General features: G+C 42.3%; 1 long non-coding RNA gene across 1 annotated transcript in view; it reads left to right on the top strand.

The window, feature by feature from the left end:
* Nucleotides 1-8,401, top strand: part of LOC110597081 (uncharacterized) — a 31,372-nt gene extending 22,971 nt beyond the window's left edge. Inside the window, exon 2 of the long non-coding RNA XR_013427226.1 lies at nt 7,541-8,401. This is a non-coding gene — a long non-coding RNA (uncharacterized LOC110597081). The remainder of the gene's footprint in view (nt 1-7,540) is intronic.
* Nucleotides 8,402-19,525: the final 11,124 nt, after the last annotated feature.

Genomic DNA, 19,525 nt, shown 5'->3' on the forward strand with positions numbered 1-19,525 from the left:
TGGCTTATTCTGCTGTCATCCCACCCCCACATTCTACCTGCTCTCCCCCAGAGAAAGGCCTCATGATCACCAAAAACAAAACCAAAAAACTAGGTCTGTACTTCCTCCTGATCTCAATGACATTAAATCCCAGATTCTTGTCTTTTTCTTTTCTCTATTTCCAAATCCAAGCAATTGCCAAGTATCTCTGTTTTTTCCCTTCAAACCATTTCACATCCACCTCCATCTTTTCCTTCTTGCCACTGGAGACCAATATCAACTCAGATCTGATTTTTGTTTTGTTTGCTTATTTTGGCAATACTTGGGATTGAACTTAGAGGTACTACCACTGAGCTGTGTCCCCAACCCTTTCTACTTATTTAAAATGTTGAGATGGGATCTCACTAAGTTACCCAGGCTGGCCTTGAGTTTAAGATCCTCCTGCCTCAGCCTTCCAAATTGCTGGGACTATAGATATATGCTAATGCACGGGCCTGATTTAGTTTAAATGGATGATTCCAATCTATCCTAAATACTGCAGGCTTTCTAAAAAGATCATGTTAAGTATACCAGGTATTCTCCTGCTTCCACCCTTTCATCTCCACTCAAAATCAAACACACACACACACACACACACACACACACACACACACACACAGATAGATAAATATTTGGTACTGGGGATTGAACCCCAGTACTGGGCACTTTACCACTAAAACACATTCCAGCATTTTTTTTTTTTCTGTACTTTATTTAGAGACAGGGTCTCAATAAGTTGCTTAGGGCTTCACCAAGTTGCTGAGGTTGGCTTTGAACTTGCAATTCTCCTGCCTCAGCCTTCTGAGCTGCTGGGATATCAGGTGTGCACCACCATGCCCTGCCTTTTTCTTCCTGTAGCAGATTCAGGGCTTCATGGTGTCTCATATCTGATTGTTCATATTTGACTTTCCATCAGGCCCCACCCAGATTCTTTATTCCACACTTAGCTTATCCACGTCCATCTCTTCTCTTTTCATAGACTTGGGAGGATTAAATGATAACGTATGCAAAGAGCGTTGCACCATGCCTGGCACATGGTCCACATCAAGAAAAAGTGGAGATTAGTTCCTGACAGCAGCTTGCTGGCTAAACATTATGTCTGCAGCCCTCATCTGCATAGCCCAAGTGATTTGCATGGACCATGCATTTTTCTATAGGTATATCTGCTTCTGAATTGGCTCTCTTTTCCCAACTTTCCATTTTTATAAATGGCACCACTGTTCCAAGGCTCCCAGGCTCAAACCTTGGCAATTACTCAACTTTTTCTGTTCTTTCATGGGCCAAACCCCTTGGCACTTAACCATGGCTGTCTGTGTTCTCAGAATGTCTTAACTCCCCATTGGGACTGTAAATGCTTTGAGAACACGAATTTTGACTTACGCTGCCTTGGTATCTGTTACTCTGGCATAGAGTAGGGACTCGATACATATTTATTTTCTGAAAAGGACCTATCAACAAATTGATTTCCAGTAGCAAGTGTGAATGAGGTATAACAATCTGAAAATCTGATAAGATATTCTGAGATCATGTTGTATCCCCTTCCCTTTCTCTACTTCATGCATTGCTCCTCTCCTAGGTTGTTTTGTTTTGTTTTCTGTGTGTGTGGTACTGGGGTTGAACTCTGGCCTCATGCATGCTAGACAAGTGCTCTACCACTGAGCTTCATCCCTAGTTCTTTATACTCATTCTTTAATCCTCCTGAGTTCTGCATAAGCATTATTTCCTTTCTTTTATACTGCATATCTAGTTGCATAGCGATTTTACAAAAAAAATAATAAATTAAATTAAAAATTGAAGCCAGATGCAGTGGTGCATGCTTGTAATCTCAGCAGCCTGGGAGGCTGAGGCAGGAGGATCACAAATTCAAAGCCAGCCTCAGCAACTAAGCATGGCCCTAAGCAACTTATTGAGATCCTGTCTCTAAATAAAATATAAAAAGGGCTGGGAATGTGGCTCAGTGTTTAGGCCTCCTTGGGTTCAATCCCCAGTAGAAAAAAAAATTAAAAATAATGTAGAAATATATAAAGTGATAATGGACTTTTTCCTCTTATTTCCACTTCTCAAAGGTAACAACTGGGAACACTTTGGTGAGTTTCTCTTCAGATCTTTCTCTGTTATATTGAGAATTAATATCTTACACTAAGTATATAAAAATAATATTTTTAAGCTAATTGTTTCTCTTAGATTTTACATGCCCCCAAATGGTCATTTTGGGTGGGGTGCTAAAATAAATCCATAATGTGAAATAAATGAGTCAACTTCAAATCTGTTCCATACTACTTTAGATAATGCTATCAGAGGGTCCTTAGCATCCTGTGCAGTTTATGTACATACACATCTCCTAGCTAACTTGTACAATAGATAGCAACTGACTTTAATTTTTATATTCTCAATACCTGTTTGTATATATGTTGAGTAAAGAGTTTATTTAACTTTCATCTCCTATCTTTCTTAATGTTTTTTAATTCATTAACTTATTTTTAATAAAATCAAGATTTATTCTGAGAATTTTACAACATACCTTTAAATGGTTGATCTATCAGGGTCTCGGCAGGAAACTGAACTAAATTCAGATAATTCCAGAAACTTTTATAAAGGGAATATTTAAGAGGTGCAGGCAGGGCAAGTGAGCCATAGTGGTGCTTGCCTTTAATCTCAGTGTTTTGGGAAGCTAAGGCAGGAGGATTGAAAGTTCAATGTCAGCCTGAGCAACTTAGTGAGAACCTGTCTCAAAAATAAAAAAAGTTCTGAGGTTGTAGCTCAGTAGTAAATCCTCCCACACACACAAAAATTAATTTGACTTAAAAAAGGCTGGGGATGGGGCTGGGGATGTGGCTCAAGCGGTAGCGCGCTCGCCTGGCGTGTGCAGGGCACTGGGTTTGATCCTCAGCACTACAGAAAAGTAAAATAAAGATGTTGTATCCACCGAAAACTAAAAAATAAAATAAATATTTTAAAAAAATTCTCTCTCTCTCTCTCTCTCTTTCTCTCTCTTTAAAAAAAAAAAAAGGCTGGGGATGTAGCTCAGTGATAGAGCACTAGCCTAGCACATATGAGACCCTGGGTCCACTCCCCAGTACTAAAAAAAAAAAAAAAAAAAAAAGGAAAGAAAGAAAAGTCTCAAATAGAGCTCAGAACGGGTGGGGGGGACCTCAAATTTTCTCTTCTCCTGCATGCCAAGCTTCTGTCTTCCATTGGCTGAACCCAGGTGAGAGCCTAGGTAATGCATTCCATGGAGGTTAATTTTCTGGGGTGCAGGTAAACAAAGTCAGGAATGGATGTGGGTGGGCAGCACAGGGGAAGCATAAAGAACATCAGTTACCAACTCTGTCATCGCCAAGAGATCTCAGTGCAATTATCCCTCCATCTGGAATCTAAATTGTAAAACTAGCCACCATAGGTGTTTTTCACATCAGCTAGTATGGAAATTGAGAAGAAAAAGAAAACATCAATGAATATCAGATATCCACAGAGCTATAGGTGGTCATAAGGCTAAGCTGGTATTTATAACTGCCTCTTCCCACTGTCAAGACAATCCATGTTTCTCTTACTCTCTGCCAACATGTTGGCTAGAAGGGATTCTTTCCCTTCATTTCCACAGGATTCAAGCCTCAATGGGTAGTTGGGCCTGTCTTTATTGCATTTTATTGCTTTGCTATAGTTTTACATCAACAGTTATTAAGAGGTTCCCTGGTGAATCCATCAGAAACAACAGTTGCACCTGTTGGTAGTAACAACCTAACTTCCACGTAATGATCAGGATCAATCACCCTAGCCAATATTGTAAACTCCTTTTCTGCCATTGACTCAACAGCAAAACCAATTCAATGTCTGTTTCCTGGAGGAAGCATTCCTCCCTTGGGAAATAGGACCTCCAATCTTACTGAACCTACTAAAGTTGCAGACACAAAAAGTAGAAATCTACCAGGTGCAGTAATCCTAGCAGCTTGTTGGGAGGCTGAGACAGGAGGATTGTGAGTTCAAAGCCAGCCTCAGCAAAAGAGAGGCACTAAGCAATTCAGTGAGACCCTGTCTAAATAAAATACAAAATAGGGCCGGGAATGTGGCTCAGTGGTCACGTGTTCAATCCCTGGCATCCCCACCACCCCCACAAAGAAAAGCAGAAATCTTCTGAGTGGTTAAGTATGAACATGAGAAGGGTTACTCCCACTTCTACTGTGGAACTCTGTGTTCTGGCTATGGAAAAGAGGGTATGTTTGTGACTTAAGTCATATGGTCATTAACACAGCCTTTGACGTTATCCTAATTTTGTGAGTTGCTCTTTGCTAGATGGCATTCCCAGGAATCAGTCAGCTGTGGTTTCTTAAAGCTATTTCTATGGCATCCATAGTTTGTCATAAGGTGCGACATCAGAGTTGGAAATTTTTGCTAGTGACTCTACCATCTCTCCATGTTAGTTTTGAAAGGATATTTTGGTTATTTGAGGGCACGTTGCACTTTCATCACCAAAATCAAGAAAATAATAATCACTCTCTTTCAGTAGTTTTTCTTTTAGGTTGCACAGGCAGACCCACCTGGGATGCTTGGTTTTTGCCATGCTATTTGGTGCCCAATTATTATTCATATTGCTGCTCTATTTGCCTCTCCCCATACAGTGGAGAATGTGCCCACTATACTATTTCAACAGTTTCCACAGAGATGTGCATGCGCAGTCCAGCTGGGCAAAATAACCGGGAGGTGACAAGCAACTTGAAGGTTGAAGCGGGAACTGCTTTATTACGGAACAACAGCGGTGTATATAGACCTAACTGATTACACACAGCTTGACTCAATTAGCATCATCCAGATACAGCAATCAGCCAATAAGGAATCCCCATCATCTTAATAGCTCGGTGGCGTTGCCTCCCAAACCACTCCGCCTGGCAAATTGCCAGGCGCCATCTTGACTTGATTTGCAGTCCCCAACAGAGATGCCTTAAATTTGCTAGTAAGAAAAATTGCTGATGACCTTGCAACCATTCATAAGGTGTATATGCTCATGACATATCAACAGTGTCATGTGGATCCTGTATTGAACATCAAGAAGAAAAGATAGTGGTCCTAATGCTTCCCATTTCATATTTTGATCTGATATCTGTGGAACCATTTGGGATTAAACAGAGTCTGGACTTTATATTCAAATTTGTTGAAGAAGCATCCTTATTATAATAATCATTTTCAGATTATTTAAAGGAGTATCTATTTCTTAGAACAAATCTGCAATTATTTGTGGCCTAAGAGCTTGGACTTTGAAATCAGGAAACCTTGAGTTCCAAACCTTAATTTACCATTTATGTGACTTAGGTACATGAGCTTTGAGCCTCACTCTTTCTCTCTGTAAAGTAGTTATTATTATACTCCTTTTTCTCCTAGACTTAAAGGCTAACATAGAGCATGCTATTACTAAGTCCTTTATAGGGATGGGAACATAACTCAGTGGTAAAATACTTACCTAGTGTGGCAGTGTGTGGCAAGAGGCCCTTGATTCCCAGCACACACCACACACACACACACACACACACACACACACACACACACACACATATAAAAAATATAAATACCCACATGCAGTGCCTCACACCTGTAATTAATCCCAGCTCTCAGGAGGTAAGTCAAAAGGATCACAAATTCAAGGCCAGCCTTAGCAACTTATTGAGACTGTCTCAAAATAAGAAATAAAAATGACTGGAGGTGTAGCTTGGTAGTAAAGCATCCCTGGGGTCAATCCTCAATACCAAAAATATTGGTTAAAATATTAATAATTGTGATTTGTAGCAGTTATTACATATTAGGCATTTTAGGCTCTAAGATGAATGAAAGATTTCAGAAGTCTCTCTGCTCATAATAGAAAAATTTAGCAAAAGGAACATACTCCAACATAAATTTTCTTTAGATTGGTTTTTGTTTGTTTTATTTTGTTTTTATTTTTAGAATAATCTTCCTTTAGGCCTAGCATGGTGGTACACACCTGGAATCCCAGCAACTTAGGAGGCTGAGGCAGGAGGATCACATGTTTGAGGCTAGCCTCAGCAATTTAGGAAGTCCCTAAGCAACTTAGTGAGACTCTGTCTCAAAATCAAAAAAGAACTGAGGAGGTAGCTCAGTGGCAGAAGTGCCTCTGGGTTCGATTTCTAGTACAAAAAAAAAAAAAAATTCTTTCCAATCCTTCCTCCCCACTTCCCAAATAAAGACTTGATAAACTTTAAGCAATCTCTGGGGATGTAGCTCAGTGGTAGAGTATGCATAAGGCCCTGAGTTCAATCCCCAACACAAGACAGAGACAGAACACACAAGCAAGCTCAATTGGTTTAATCTGAGCATTATCTTAGCAACTTAATAATACCTTTAGAACAAATCAGTTCATTTAAGTGAACTTAATGGTACAAAGAAATTCAGTTTTTATTGATTGTAAGAATATTTTGTAGGCTGTTGAAACCATTTTACAATCACTAAATTCTATATAATTATGCCCAAACTTACAGAACTAAGGGCCAAAATTCACAAATGTACATAATTTTAGGCGTTTATGGCTAAATCTATTTATTTAGCAGTACTGAGGATTGAACCCTGGTGCATTAAGCCACCAAGCTACATTCCCCAGCCCGTTTTAAAAATATTTTATTTAGAGATGGGGTCTTACTGAGTTACTTAGCACCTCATTTTTTGCTGAGGATGTCCCCAGCCCTTTTATTATTTTGAGATAGGGTCTCACTATGTTGCCCAGGCTGGCCTTGAACTTGCCAAGGTGGGCCTTGAACTTGCAATCTTCCTAACTCAGTTGATTCCTGAGTAACTGGGATTTATAGGTGTGCACCATACCCTGCTAAATCTTTGTCTTTAAGCCCCCCAAATTACTACTACTATATAATAGTGCTTTAAAAATTGGGGTTCTTGAGTCAGACAACCTGGGTTCAAATCCCTGGTAACCTTAAGAAAGTTACTTAATCTCCCTGTACTTTGATTTTTCTCAACTGTAAAATCGGAGCAACAGTACTAGCCTCAGGTTTCTTGTGAGAATTCAATGAACCAAACAGATGTAGATGTTAACTATCATTGTCTATTATTTCTGTGACTCCATGTTCCTAGTGACAAGTACATTGTGGAGAGAAGTAGGGACAGCCTGTCCAACAAAAATAGAATCTCGGGCTGGGGATGTGGCTCAAGTGGTAGCGCTCTCGCCTGGCATGCATGAGGCCCGGGTTCGATCCTCAGCACCACATACAAAGATGTTGTGCCTGCCGAAAATAAATATTAAAAAAATTCTCTCCCTCTCTCTCTCTCTCTCTCTCTCTCTCTCTCTCTCCTCTGTCTCTCACTCTCTCTTTAAAATAAAAAAAAAAAAAGGGGCTGGGGTAGCGCGCTCGCCTAGCATGCGTGCAGCCCGGGTTCGATCCTCAGCAGCACCACATACCAACAAAGATGTTGTGTCCGCCGAGAACTAAGAAAAAATAAATAAATGTTAAAATTCTCTCTCTCTCTGTCCCCCTCTCTCACTCTCTCTTTAAAAAAAAAAAAAAAATAGAATCTCAGCAGCGGAGCAACATACCAGTGGACCATAGCAGAGTTTGTGGCAAAACATATGTGATTCCATGGAGACACTTGCAGATTCTGCCTTCACCAAGAACTGAAGCTGATGGGTGAATATGAACTCCAAAACAAATGTAAGATCTGGAGGGCCAAATTTGCTCTGATGGAGATCCACAAGGCTGCCCAGGAGCTGTTGGTGATGGGCCAGGACCCTCGGTATCTGTTTGAAGGCAATGCCCTATTGCAACAGATCCTTGTAAGTTGCTGAACAAGGGTCACGTGAAGCTGGATTACATTTGGAGCCTGAAGATGGGGATTTCTTGGAGAGGTGCCACAGACTCAGGTGTTGAGCCTGGGTTTGGCCAAGTCCATTCACCATGCCCACGTGTGGATCTCCCAGAGCCTAATCAGCATCAGCAGGTAAATGGTGAACCTGCACCCTCCTTGTCCTGCACATCCGGAGGCACATCATCCTCTCCCTCCACCTTCTGGACCAGGGTGGCAGTCCAGTCTGCCTGAAGAGGAAGGACATCAAGAAGGGTTAGGAAGCCGGGGGTTTTGGGTGTGTGGGAGACTCCCACTTCTCCGAGAACATCATGGAATCCCTTACCCCAAGAGTGCCAAATTCAAAGGTTTCCTCAACCAATCCCCACAGGACACAGTGTCCACTCGCTGTTCCTGAGTCACCCTGCCAATCAGCACCCTCCACGTCCCCTATGCGACCCTTCTTAAGCTGAAGCTTGTAAGCACACACTCTTCTCTCTTCTCTCTTCTTTCTCTCTCTGCCCTCCTCCTCTCCTCTTTCTGCTCTCTGCCTCTCCTTCGGGCAGCACCCCAATAAAATCTCTTGGTTGAATCTCCGTCTTGGGTGAGTCACTCACCTTTCAGGGTGCAGTGGTATACGCCTTTAATCCCAGCAGCTTGGGAGGCTGAGGCGGGAGGATCATGAGTTCAAAGCCAGCCTCAGCAAAGGTGAAGCACTAAGCAACTCAGTGAGACCCTGTCTCTAAAGAAAATACAAAATAGGGCTGGGGATGTGGCTTAGTAGCCTAGTGTCCCTGAGTTCAATCCCTGGTACACCCTCCCCCCCCCAAAAAAAAAGAGTTAGGGGGAGGGGCAGGATCCATAGGTGAGGAAGAGGATTAAGCCCACCCCTCGCCTTCTGGACTGGTGGATCATCTAGTTTTCTAGTCAGATAATAAAACAGGACTAACAGTCTGGAAAAAAAGAAGTATCTCAGAATCACAAGTATCCCAGTGATCTCCTCTCAGGAAAACGTCTTATTGCACAGGTAGTGAACTTCACATCTTCCCAGTGAGTCTGCTTTTTGGGGCATAGAATCAACAGACTCATCTCATCCTTTGATAAATGGAATTTTCTGAAAGTCCATTTAAAAAGCTTAAAGCAGCTCCAGTCTCCTTCCCACTCTACTTTTCACTGTGGCCCCATGGATGAGAGGATCTCAGGAGTCTCAGGTGGTTTCCCTCCCTGATAGACCTTTTCTGGCACTCAAAGTACACTAACAACTTCATTTCTGCCCCCACCTGTGCGCCTGTCCATCAAGTTAGGGGAGAATAGAGGTGTTCGATCAACATGCTTTGCTTTTTTCCACAGTGAGTCAGGCTCAAAGTTGCAGCTCAACAGATGATTATTAAGACTGAGTCTAGAGAGAGTTGAGATTGGGCAGCTCTGAATCATATCATTCCAATGCTGGAAAAACCTTAGATGCCTTTCCTATACAAACTCAAGTGGCTTATAAAATAAAGTAAACTGGTCTATTTTTTAAATAGGATAGATGCCTCTAAGGAGATGTGCTGAACTCCTTGTGGGTTCTCAAGATTGCCAGGTTCTCACTTCTTTCCTAGCCCTCTCTCTCTCTTTTGTGTGTGTGTGTGTGTGTGTGTGTATTTAGTTGTACACAGTACCTTTATTTTATTTTTTTAATGTGGTGCTGAGGATCGAACCCAGTGCCTCACGCATGCTAGGCAAGCGCTCTGCCACTGAGCCACAACCCCAGTCGCCCAAGGCCTCTCTTGATGCCTCTAAATGCCTTCCTTCAGCACTTCACTTCCTAGCTCCTGAGGTCCTTCCTGGTCAGCTTGAATGATGCCTCCTCCAGGAAGCATTCTTTACCCTCAAGACTGGATCAGGAGACTCTCTTGTACTCCCACATTACCTTGTCCTTACCCTATGTGAGCCTTACTACACTGATCTGTGATTGCCAGTTTACTCATCTATGTCCTTCACTGTCCTTGGCAACCTGAAGATAGTAACCCATATCTTATACACAATTACATCTCTAGCATCTAGCACACTTCCTGACACACAGTAGATGCTCAATAAATATTCTGAATATCTATTATAATATGTAAGGATTCTGGCTGTGGAAATGTACAAGGCAGTGTTCCTCTGGTGAGCAAACTCCCCGGGGGGGTTGGTGGTAACAGGCACTCTGTTTCCCAAAGTTGGAATATTCTGCAGTTTCTCCCAGGAACTAGTAAGATGACTAACTAATACATGCTCAATGCCTAGCTGCTATGGTAATGTCCTTTATGAGAAGTCTCTGTCTTACTTGGTCTTATCAGCCTCAACCTTAATGTCAGACACTCAGCTTTTGGGAATAAAGAAACTCTCTTCTTAGACAACGCAATTATGCCTCTGCACCCTAACCTGTCCACATAACAGTAACTTTTTACAATGAACAATATGTACTAATGATGCCAATGAACTAATGTAACCTGTGGATATAAATAAAGCTGGCAGCTCAGATGAGCAGCCCCTTTTCCTTTGCCCCTGCACCTTGCTTCTGTCTCCTTTTGCTTTCCTTGCAGTAATAGCCTCATAATTGCTCTTCATGCTTCTGTCCTCCAGTTTTTTTCTTTTTCTTTTCCTTTGGACTGGGGACTAAATACAGGGCTATTTTTATCATTGAGCTACACCCAGTCTTTATTTATTTATTTTTGAGATAGGGTTTTGTTATTTTGAGGGTTTTACTAAGTTACTGAGGGTCTCGCTAAGTTGACGAGGCTGGCCAAGAACTTGTGATCCTCCTGCCTCAGCCACCAGAATTGGTGGAATTACAGACATGCACCCCTTCCACCAATTTTGACACGGCAACCAGAAAAATATCCTTAGTTGGCCATACATGATTCTGATGCTCACTATCTGCTCACTTCTATCATTACCCGCTCTTCCTTGTGCTTACCATATTCCCTAGCCATATGTTCTTCAATTTCTAGAATTGACTCAACCAGTTCCTGCCTCAGGGCCCCTGCACATGATCTTCCATTAGTACGTGCCATTCAGAAAGAGGAAGGACCTCTTCAGAACTCTTCATAGAGATCTTCCTGGACCAACATACCTAAGTTATCCAACCTTAACTCTTAGTTACTCTATCACAGTATTTTTTTAAAAAACCAGGGATTAAACACAGCACAGGGGTTCTTAACCACTAAACCATATCCCCAGCTCTTTTCTATTTTTTATTTTGAGACAGGGTCTCACTAGGTCGCACAGGGCCTTGCTTAAGTTGCTGAGGTTGGTCTTGAATATGCGATCTTCCTGCCTAAACTTCCCTGCCTATAGAATTACAGGTGTGTGCTACCGTGCTCAGCACCACAGCATCTTGTTTTATTGTCTTTCTAAAGCTTGCTTTTACCCTGTTTACTTACTTGGTACTTATCTGATGTAGAGAATAGCACAAAAGGAGTGCTATCCTGTCTATCTTGTTCATCACTTACTTCAACACCCAGAACAATGCCTGGTGTCTATTAGGGAAGGTTTTGTTATGTTTTTTGGTACCAGGGATTGAACTCAGGGGCACTCCAGCCCTGAGCCGCATCCCCAGTCCTATTTTTATATTTTACTTAGAGACCGGTCTCACCGAGTTGTTTAGCTCCTTGTTTTTGCTGATGCTGACTTTGAACTCATGAACTTCCTGTTTCAGCCTCCCGAACCGCTGGGATTATAGGCATGCGCCACCACATCCAGTTTATTTATTTTTTAGTGGAAGGTGGACATATTACCTTTATTTTACTTATTTATATGTGGTGCTGAGGATTGAATCCAGTACCTCACACGGGCTAGGTGAGTGCTGTACCGTTGAACCACAACCCCAGCTGGCTTATTTTTATTTTGAGACAGGGTTTGCTAAAGTGCTTAGGGTCTCGCTAATTTTGTTGAGGCTGGCTTTGAACAGCCTCCCAAATTGCTGGGATTACAGGCGAGCACTACCACTTCGGGCTATTAGGGAGATTTTTGTGTTTTTTTTTTTTTTTTGTGTGTGTGTGTGTTATTTTTTTTGTGTTACTAGGGAATTGAACCTAGGGATGCTTTACCACTGAGGTATGTCTCTAATCCTTTTTATTTTGTATTCTGAGACAGTCTCAGTGAGTTGCCCAGGCTGACCTCAAACTTGTGATCTTCCTGCTTCAGCCTCCTGAATAGCTGACCTTCAATTGTGAGCCATCATGTCTGGCATAGAGAAGACATAAATAAAATACTTTTTGAAATGAATGCATGAAGAAAACAAGTGCTGTCTTGAAGTAGTTGCCATGGGTGGATGTGTCTGTGCATCCTTGTTCTGATGATGTCGTCATTGCCCACAAGCATTTTGGAAACTCATCTTTTCAAATTGACTTCCAGATCACTTTAAAAGTTACATAAGAAAGCTGGGCACAGAGGTACATGCCTGTAATCCCAATAACTAAGGAGACTGAAGCAGGAAGACCACAAGTTTGAGGCCAACCTGAGAAACTTAGTGAGACCTCTTCTCAAAATAAAAATTAAAAGGACTAGGGATGTAGTTCAGTGGTAAAGTGCCCCTGGGTTCAATCCCCAGTAAAAAAATAAAAATTAAAAAAATTAAAAGTTACATAAGAAAGTTAGATTCACTACTCTATAATCACACCTAAATTTTTACTCTAAATCATTCCAACTTGATTTCTACCTTATGTATTAAGTTTGGTTCTGAATGATCTGTTTGTCCAAATCAAATCCACTCTTAAGAATAAAAGAGTGCTGAGCTAGGGATGCAGCTCAGTTGGTACAGTGCTTGCCTCACATGCACAAAGCCCTGGGTTCAATCCCCAGCACCACCAGAAAAAAATAAATGAGTGTCACCTAAATAATAGTCTAAGAGTGGACTAGACTTTAGCCTACAAAGGGAATTTTTTCTTGGGGGGGGGTACTTCGGTTTGAACTCAGGGGCACTTAATCTCTGAGCCACATCCCCAGTCCTATTTTGTATTTTATTTAGAGTCAGGGGGTCACTGAGTTGCTTAGTAACTCGCTTTTGCTGAAGCTGGCTTTGAATTCAGGATACTCCTGCCTCAGCCTCCCAAGCCACTAGGATTTTAAGCATATGCCACAGCATCCAGCTTCCAAAGGAGACTTGAAAAGAGAAATTAAAAAGCTTCTCATTCCAACGTGTAAATTTGGGTGTGCTGTGTTGATTTTAAAATATTACCTTATTTTACACTGAAACTTTAGACTGGGACCACAGTATTTTTACTTTTGTTCAGTTATTTTTGAAATATTTTCATTTTAGAGAATTTAATTTCTAGGAAAAAATGCAATGATATTTAGGTCAAAAGGCAATTTGGGGTCTAAATCATTTGCCTTTTGCTGTTCTGCAAAAATTACTCTAGCATAATTATTTGCTATTTTTCAAACATTTCACATGTTCTCAACAGTTTGTTCCCCTTTTCCTGGTCTTTCCTGGGACAGAATCAACCTTCTATCCTTTAACCCAAACCCTAGTAAAATTGTATTCTTCCTTCCAGGCCTAGCTCAAACATTCCAGAACTTCCACCCCAGATGTGAACCTCCTTTACAGTTAATTCTATCCTGCTCTGGTCTCCCAGACCTCCTAGGTGTCAGCTCTGTGAGGGCAGGGGCCACGTCTGTCTTCTTCATGACATTATCTCCAGTACCTCGCACAGTGTCTGGAACATGGTAGATACTCAAAATAGATTTGTTGAATGAATGAATGCTTCCCTGTTCTCTTACCTTGCATGCCTATACTATTTAGTTAAATATTTTCTCCCCCACAAGACTTTCCATTTTGGGCTGGGGATATGGCTCAAGCAGTAGCGCGCTCGCCTGGCATGCGTGCGGCCTGGGTTCGATCCTCAGCACCACATACAAACAAAGATGTGTGTCTGCCAAAAACTAAACATAAATATTTAAAAAAATTCTTAAAAAAAAAGACTCTCCATTTCTTCTAATATCATCTTATATCTCTCTGAGGAATTAGGAGGGCAGTTGGGCCTGGGCCCAGAATGTAGCATTTATCTTGTTAAAATTCCACTCTTTGCTCTCAGATCAGCCAGCATCACAGTAGATTTCCTATTTTTCTTTTATCTTGTCTTGGAGCCCAACAAAGTTTCTGATAGCAGAAGAGGGGCTGAGGATTCTGAAAATTATCCCCCACCCTGATCCCTTGCCCAGCAGACTGGACCCAGAATGATTGGGGGGGGGGGCTGGGGCTGGGGCTCAGTGGTAGAGCACTTGCCTAGCATGTGTGAGGCACTGGGTTTAATTCTCAGCACCACATATAAATAAGTAAATAAGGTCTATCAACAATTAAAAAAAAAATATATATATATATATATACATTTAAAGAACAAGGGAGACAGACACAACCAAATTTGCATTTTGAAAACTGTATGCTTATTTCTGGGCTGAAAACAGAGAAAAGGTGCAGTATGCACCTTTAGTACCAACAGGGGACCAATTCAGAGGTGCAAAAGTTTAGGTGAGGCAGTTTGGTAACTCAGAGTGGGGCACAGGTAAATAGAAACAGAAATGTGGGTGGAATTTGCAATACTAATGAGGTAAATGACAATAGCATTTAAGAATATGGCAGGGGTAGCTGGGCATGGTGGCACAATCCTGCAATCCCATCAACTCAGGAGGCTGAGGCAGGAAGATCACAAGTTCAAAGCCAGCCTCAGCAATTTAGTGAGGCCCTGAGCAACTTAGCAAGACTCTGTCTCAAAAAAATAAATAAACAAATAAAAAGGGCTGGGGATGTAGCTCAGTGGTAATGATGTGTCCCCTGTGTTTAAAACCTGGTATTAAAAAAAAAAAAAAAACCCAAGAATATGGCAGAGAGGCAGTGGAAAGAAATTAAAGCACCCAGATTTCCAACGTGAACAGTGAGTGGAAGTGCCACTCCCCAGATTAGGGGAATTGAGGGGCAGCAGGTCAGTGGTGAAGGCAAGGGCAGTTTAATTATTTTGCAGCCATTTATTCAGTCAACAGATATTTATGGAATGTGTACTCCACTGCAGCCTCTGTCTACACAAAAACAAAGAGTTGTTGCCTACAAGTAAGATGGGCACAAAAAAAGATGATTACAGTCCAAATTGTTCTGCAGGCCTCAGCAATCTATGGGTTCAAAGCAAGCTACGTGAACATTAATCATCCTGAGTTCCTTTTCTTGCCCCTGCAAAGTCCCCTTCAGGTATTTCTGGGATGCTTTTAATGACTTTTTATGTGGTAGTCAGCATAAGCAGTAGGGCCACAGTTGGGCACATTAGCCCCTGATCTGATCCCTCTGCCACTGCCCATTGCTCCTACCAAAGGTGCCTGCTGTGGGAATGCTCAGGCCAGCATGGAGACATGAATGAGCCAGGCTAGGAGGGAGGCCCTGAAGTTTGGCTAAATTGATGTTCTCTAGGCAAGGTGCAGGAGCAGGCCTGCCAAAGAAAAGCTCCATGACAGAGGAGCTGTGTTATCATCTGGGTCCTGGAGAAGTACCTGCAGTTTGAATCTATTGAGCATACTTTTTATTTATTTATTTACTTATTTGGTACTGGTGATTTAAGCCAGGGATGCTTTACCACTGAGCATTTTGAGACAGGGTCTAAGTTGCTCAGGGACTCCAATTTTTAGATTTTCTGGTCTCAGCCTCCTGAGCTGCTGGGACTACAGATGTGTACCACCATGCCTGGCAGATATGTTGAGTTTTTTAGGGGTCATTGAGACATGCAGATGAGGATGTCAGGGATACAATAGGATTGTCTGGTTTTGGAACCCAGAAATTTGAGCCACCCATTATATTCCAGAGCTGGGAACTCAAGGAAGAAATACTGGTGCAGAGTTTGCTGGAGTCCCAACATGAAAATGCCCCATTCCATCTGGCGACTCCATCTGGCGACTTTCCAAACACCCCACTTGCCTTGCCTAAATCATCTGAGCTGAGGGGCTGTTCCAAAACTCCTTCCTGTGCATTCTGCAGCTTTTCTTTTTCTTTTTGTATTGGGCTTTGAACCTGGAGTCCAGGCGCTTTACCACTGAGATACATTTCCCAGTCAACTTTTAATTTTGAGATGGGGTCTTACTAAGGTGCTTAAGTCCTTGCTAAATTTTGGAGAATGGCCTTGAACTCCTGATCCTCCTGCCTCAGACTCCCAAAGTCACTGGGATTTCCATTGTGCCTGATTCCTGCAGCTCTTGTTATATTTGTATCACAACACTTGCTCTTGCTCTCGTGTGTGTGTGTGTGTGTGTGTGTGTGTGTGTGTGTGTGTGTGTTACACTGGGATTTCCATTGTGCCTGATTCCTGCAGCTCTTGTTATATTTGTATCACAACACTTGCTCTTGCTCTCGTGTGTGTGTGTGTGTGTGTGTGTGTGTGTGTGTGTGTGTGTTATTCTGGGGACTGAACCTGGGCCTTGTGCATGCTAGGCAAGCACTCTAGCACTGAGCCACATACCTAGTCCAAAGACTTGCTCTTTTTTTTTTTTTTAATATTTATTTATTTAGTTAGTTAGTTAGTTACTTAGTTTTCGGCAGACACAACATCTTTGTTGGTATGTGGTGCTGAGGATCGAACCCGGGCCACACGCATTCCAGGCGAGCGCGCTACCCCTTGAGCCACATCCCCAGTCCCAAGACTTGCTCTTAATCAATGCTGAATTTCGGTCTCCTACTGATAGTGAACAGCCAGAGGCCAGTGGTGGGAACATGAGGTTAAGGGGATAATTCTATAAAATAAACCTACTTTGCTGTCCCTCATATGCTTTCTTCTCCAAGTACCAATTTACCAGCAGCCTTGCCTGGCTTAGGTGGACAGGATATGTCACATTCCTTAGCAAACTACCTGTTATCTGCAGGAGAAATGCAGGCCTCAAATAATGTTACCCTAAAGGAGAAACTCTTGTGACCTTTTTCATGGACCAGATCCTGGAACTCAGGAAGATAAGGATAATTCCTCCTAATCATACCATCTATGAGGAATTTATGGTTAAAAATCCAATTAGAACCAGTCAGTATGGTTCAAAGTGACCTAGAGTTGTCATGGCAGTGGGGACTTGAAAGTCTGATATCATCTTGATGTTGGTCAAAAATCAAGAGGTGGACCTTGGTGGGTCTCTCTTTATTGGGATCCCCAATAAAACTGGAGTGCAGGAGAGATACGCTGTCCCTCTCAGAGGTACACTCTCTCCCTTGAGAGTGGCACCTTTTCCCTTTTTCCATACCTTCTAGTAAACTCATTCCTGTTACTCTAAGTGACAAGTCTGAAGTCTTTCTGACTTGATCTCAAGATTAGGGGTTTGAAGAGTAGGGTGTCTTCAAGTTGCCTCAGTTTCCCAGAAGGCCCCAGCCCTGTAACACTATCCCCTTATTCCACATATTTGGCATGAAACAGGCATTCAAAATTGAACATGCCTACAATCCTAACAATTTGGGAGGCTGAGGCAGGAGGACTGCAATCTTGAGCCTCAGCAACTCAGTGAAATCCTATTTCAAAATAAAAAGAACTAAGGATGTGGCTCGATGGTAAAACATCCTTGGTTCAATTCCCAATACGCGCCCGGCCCCCACCAAACACACACACACAAAGATTAAATACAGGAACTACACACTTGGAAGAGAAACTCTTCTCCCTGGGGCTGGAGCTCTTTCTATAGTGGCTCTTTCTATAGAGATTCATAGGGTAGATGAGGCCTGTGAAGGGCTATCACATAGGTCAGGCAGCTGTGGGTAAATGTCAAGTCCTTCCAACCAGTGCATTAGGGACTCAAAAGTGAAAGTCTACAGGAAGACATGGGATAAATGTGTGTGGTAATAATAACAATGGCCACTATCGCTTATCAAGCACTTACTAATTGCCATCCCCAGGGCTAAGTGGTTTACAGACACTATCTCTTTTAACCCTAATAGCTCTGAGGTAGGTATTGTTATTACTTCTATTTTATAAAAGAAGAGGAAGCAGAGCAAAGTTAAGTAATGTGCCAGGCTGGGAATGTGGCTCAAGCTGTAGGACACTCGCCTGGCATGCATATGGCCCAGGTTCGATCCTCAGCACCACATACAAACAAAGATGTTGTGTCCGCCAAATACTAAAAAATAAATATTAAAATTCTCTCTCACTCTCTCTCTTTAAAAAAAAAAAAAAGAAAGGAAAAAAAAAAGATTAAGTAATGTGCTTGCTCACTCAGCAGGTCAGAAGGGGAGGGCCTAACTCCATCTGACTATGAATCACTCTGCTCTCAGTGTGGCTGCATCCTGCACCATAGTTACTAGATTAAGGGAGGAAATAGGGTAGAAGAAACTCTTTTTGGAACCTCCCCACCTCCAAATCAAAGTCTACCTTAAACTCAGTGTAAAAGATACAGATTAGATTAGGACTTTCAGATCCACAGCCAACATAAAGCACCCCTGAATCTTCACTGGACTCTAATAGCGTAATAGTCACCATTACTTCTGCTTTTAAATTCTATTGTCAAGAGGCTTACACTGCTAATATTCACAATCAGCCTGCAAGGTAAATGCTATTACCCTCCCTTTATGAAGAGGAAACTGAAGAAACTAAAGGTTCAGAGAAGTTGTGGTTTTCCTAATGACACATAGCAAGAACAAGGAGGTATTGCTGGGTTTGAATCTGTCTGCTTCATTCCCTGAAGTCAGTCTTTTCACAAGGGTGTGAACCCTCAGGTGAACCTGGGGTATCATACTGTGGTCAAGGCAAAGTGAACTCCAGCCAGGCGCTGGGATGCACGCCTGTAATCCCAGCAGCTCTGGAGGCTGAGGCAGGAGGATTGCGAGTTCAAAGCCAGCCTCAGCAAATTAGAGAGGCCCTGAGTGACTCTGTCTCTAAATAAAATATAAAAAAAGGGCTGGGGTTGTGTCGCAGTGGTTAAGTGCCCCTGGGTTTTATCCCTGATTAAAAAAAAAAAAAAAAAAAAAAAAAAAGTCCTCTAGGTTTTCAGGGCAGAAATTATGCTTCACTGTCCCTAGGGAAGCCCCTCCCACCCCCCACCCCACCTCCCGCCTTTCCCAAGCCCCATCCTGCCCCAAATGGAAGGCTGTTTCATCACTTGCTTGGCAGGTACACTACAGCCTCTGCAACTCATGGTCTCTGAAATTGTCTTCTGAGGTCTCACCAGGAAGAAGAAAGAGCTCATATGTTCCTCTTAGAGCAGTCTCAGAGAATGCAAGTCAAAGTCTGCAAAAACCTAGAAAGACTTTATATATTTAAGATGTAAAACATGATGTTTTGATATGCATATACAATGACAGTAGTTTACAAAACCACAAACACAACTACCCAGCTCCTTCTCAGATTTGTTTGTTGTGAGGCTGGGGATACATGCACTCTACCAACTGAGCTATATCCCCAGCCCCCATACATATCTGTATCAGTTTTATTACCCTCAGCTCAAGGTACCTATCTGGGCATCTCATTACTGCGCAAGGACATATCAGCCATTTGTAACACACAGCAGGAGTTTCAAGAAAGGCAGCAGACAGGTGTGGGGGGTTGGCAGGGGAGCTATGGATCCTCCACGCCCCTCCCCCTCCTCATGAAGTTGCTCAGCCCATTTATTCCTTCACAGTCTGAAATGGGATTGCTCCCATCCCCTGAAAGCATCTCTCACATCTTCATCTCTGCTCATTTATTCACACTTCTTTTGCTGGGAACTCATTCTCCCCTGGTTGAAATCTACCTTCTGCTTTGAACTCCAG

This window comes from Ictidomys tridecemlineatus, chromosome 11 (assembly GCF_052094955.1).
Source record: "Ictidomys tridecemlineatus isolate mIctTri1 chromosome 11, mIctTri1.hap1, whole genome shotgun sequence".
NCBI classification, from domain to species: Eukaryota; Metazoa; Chordata; class Mammalia; order Rodentia; family Sciuridae; genus Ictidomys; species Ictidomys tridecemlineatus.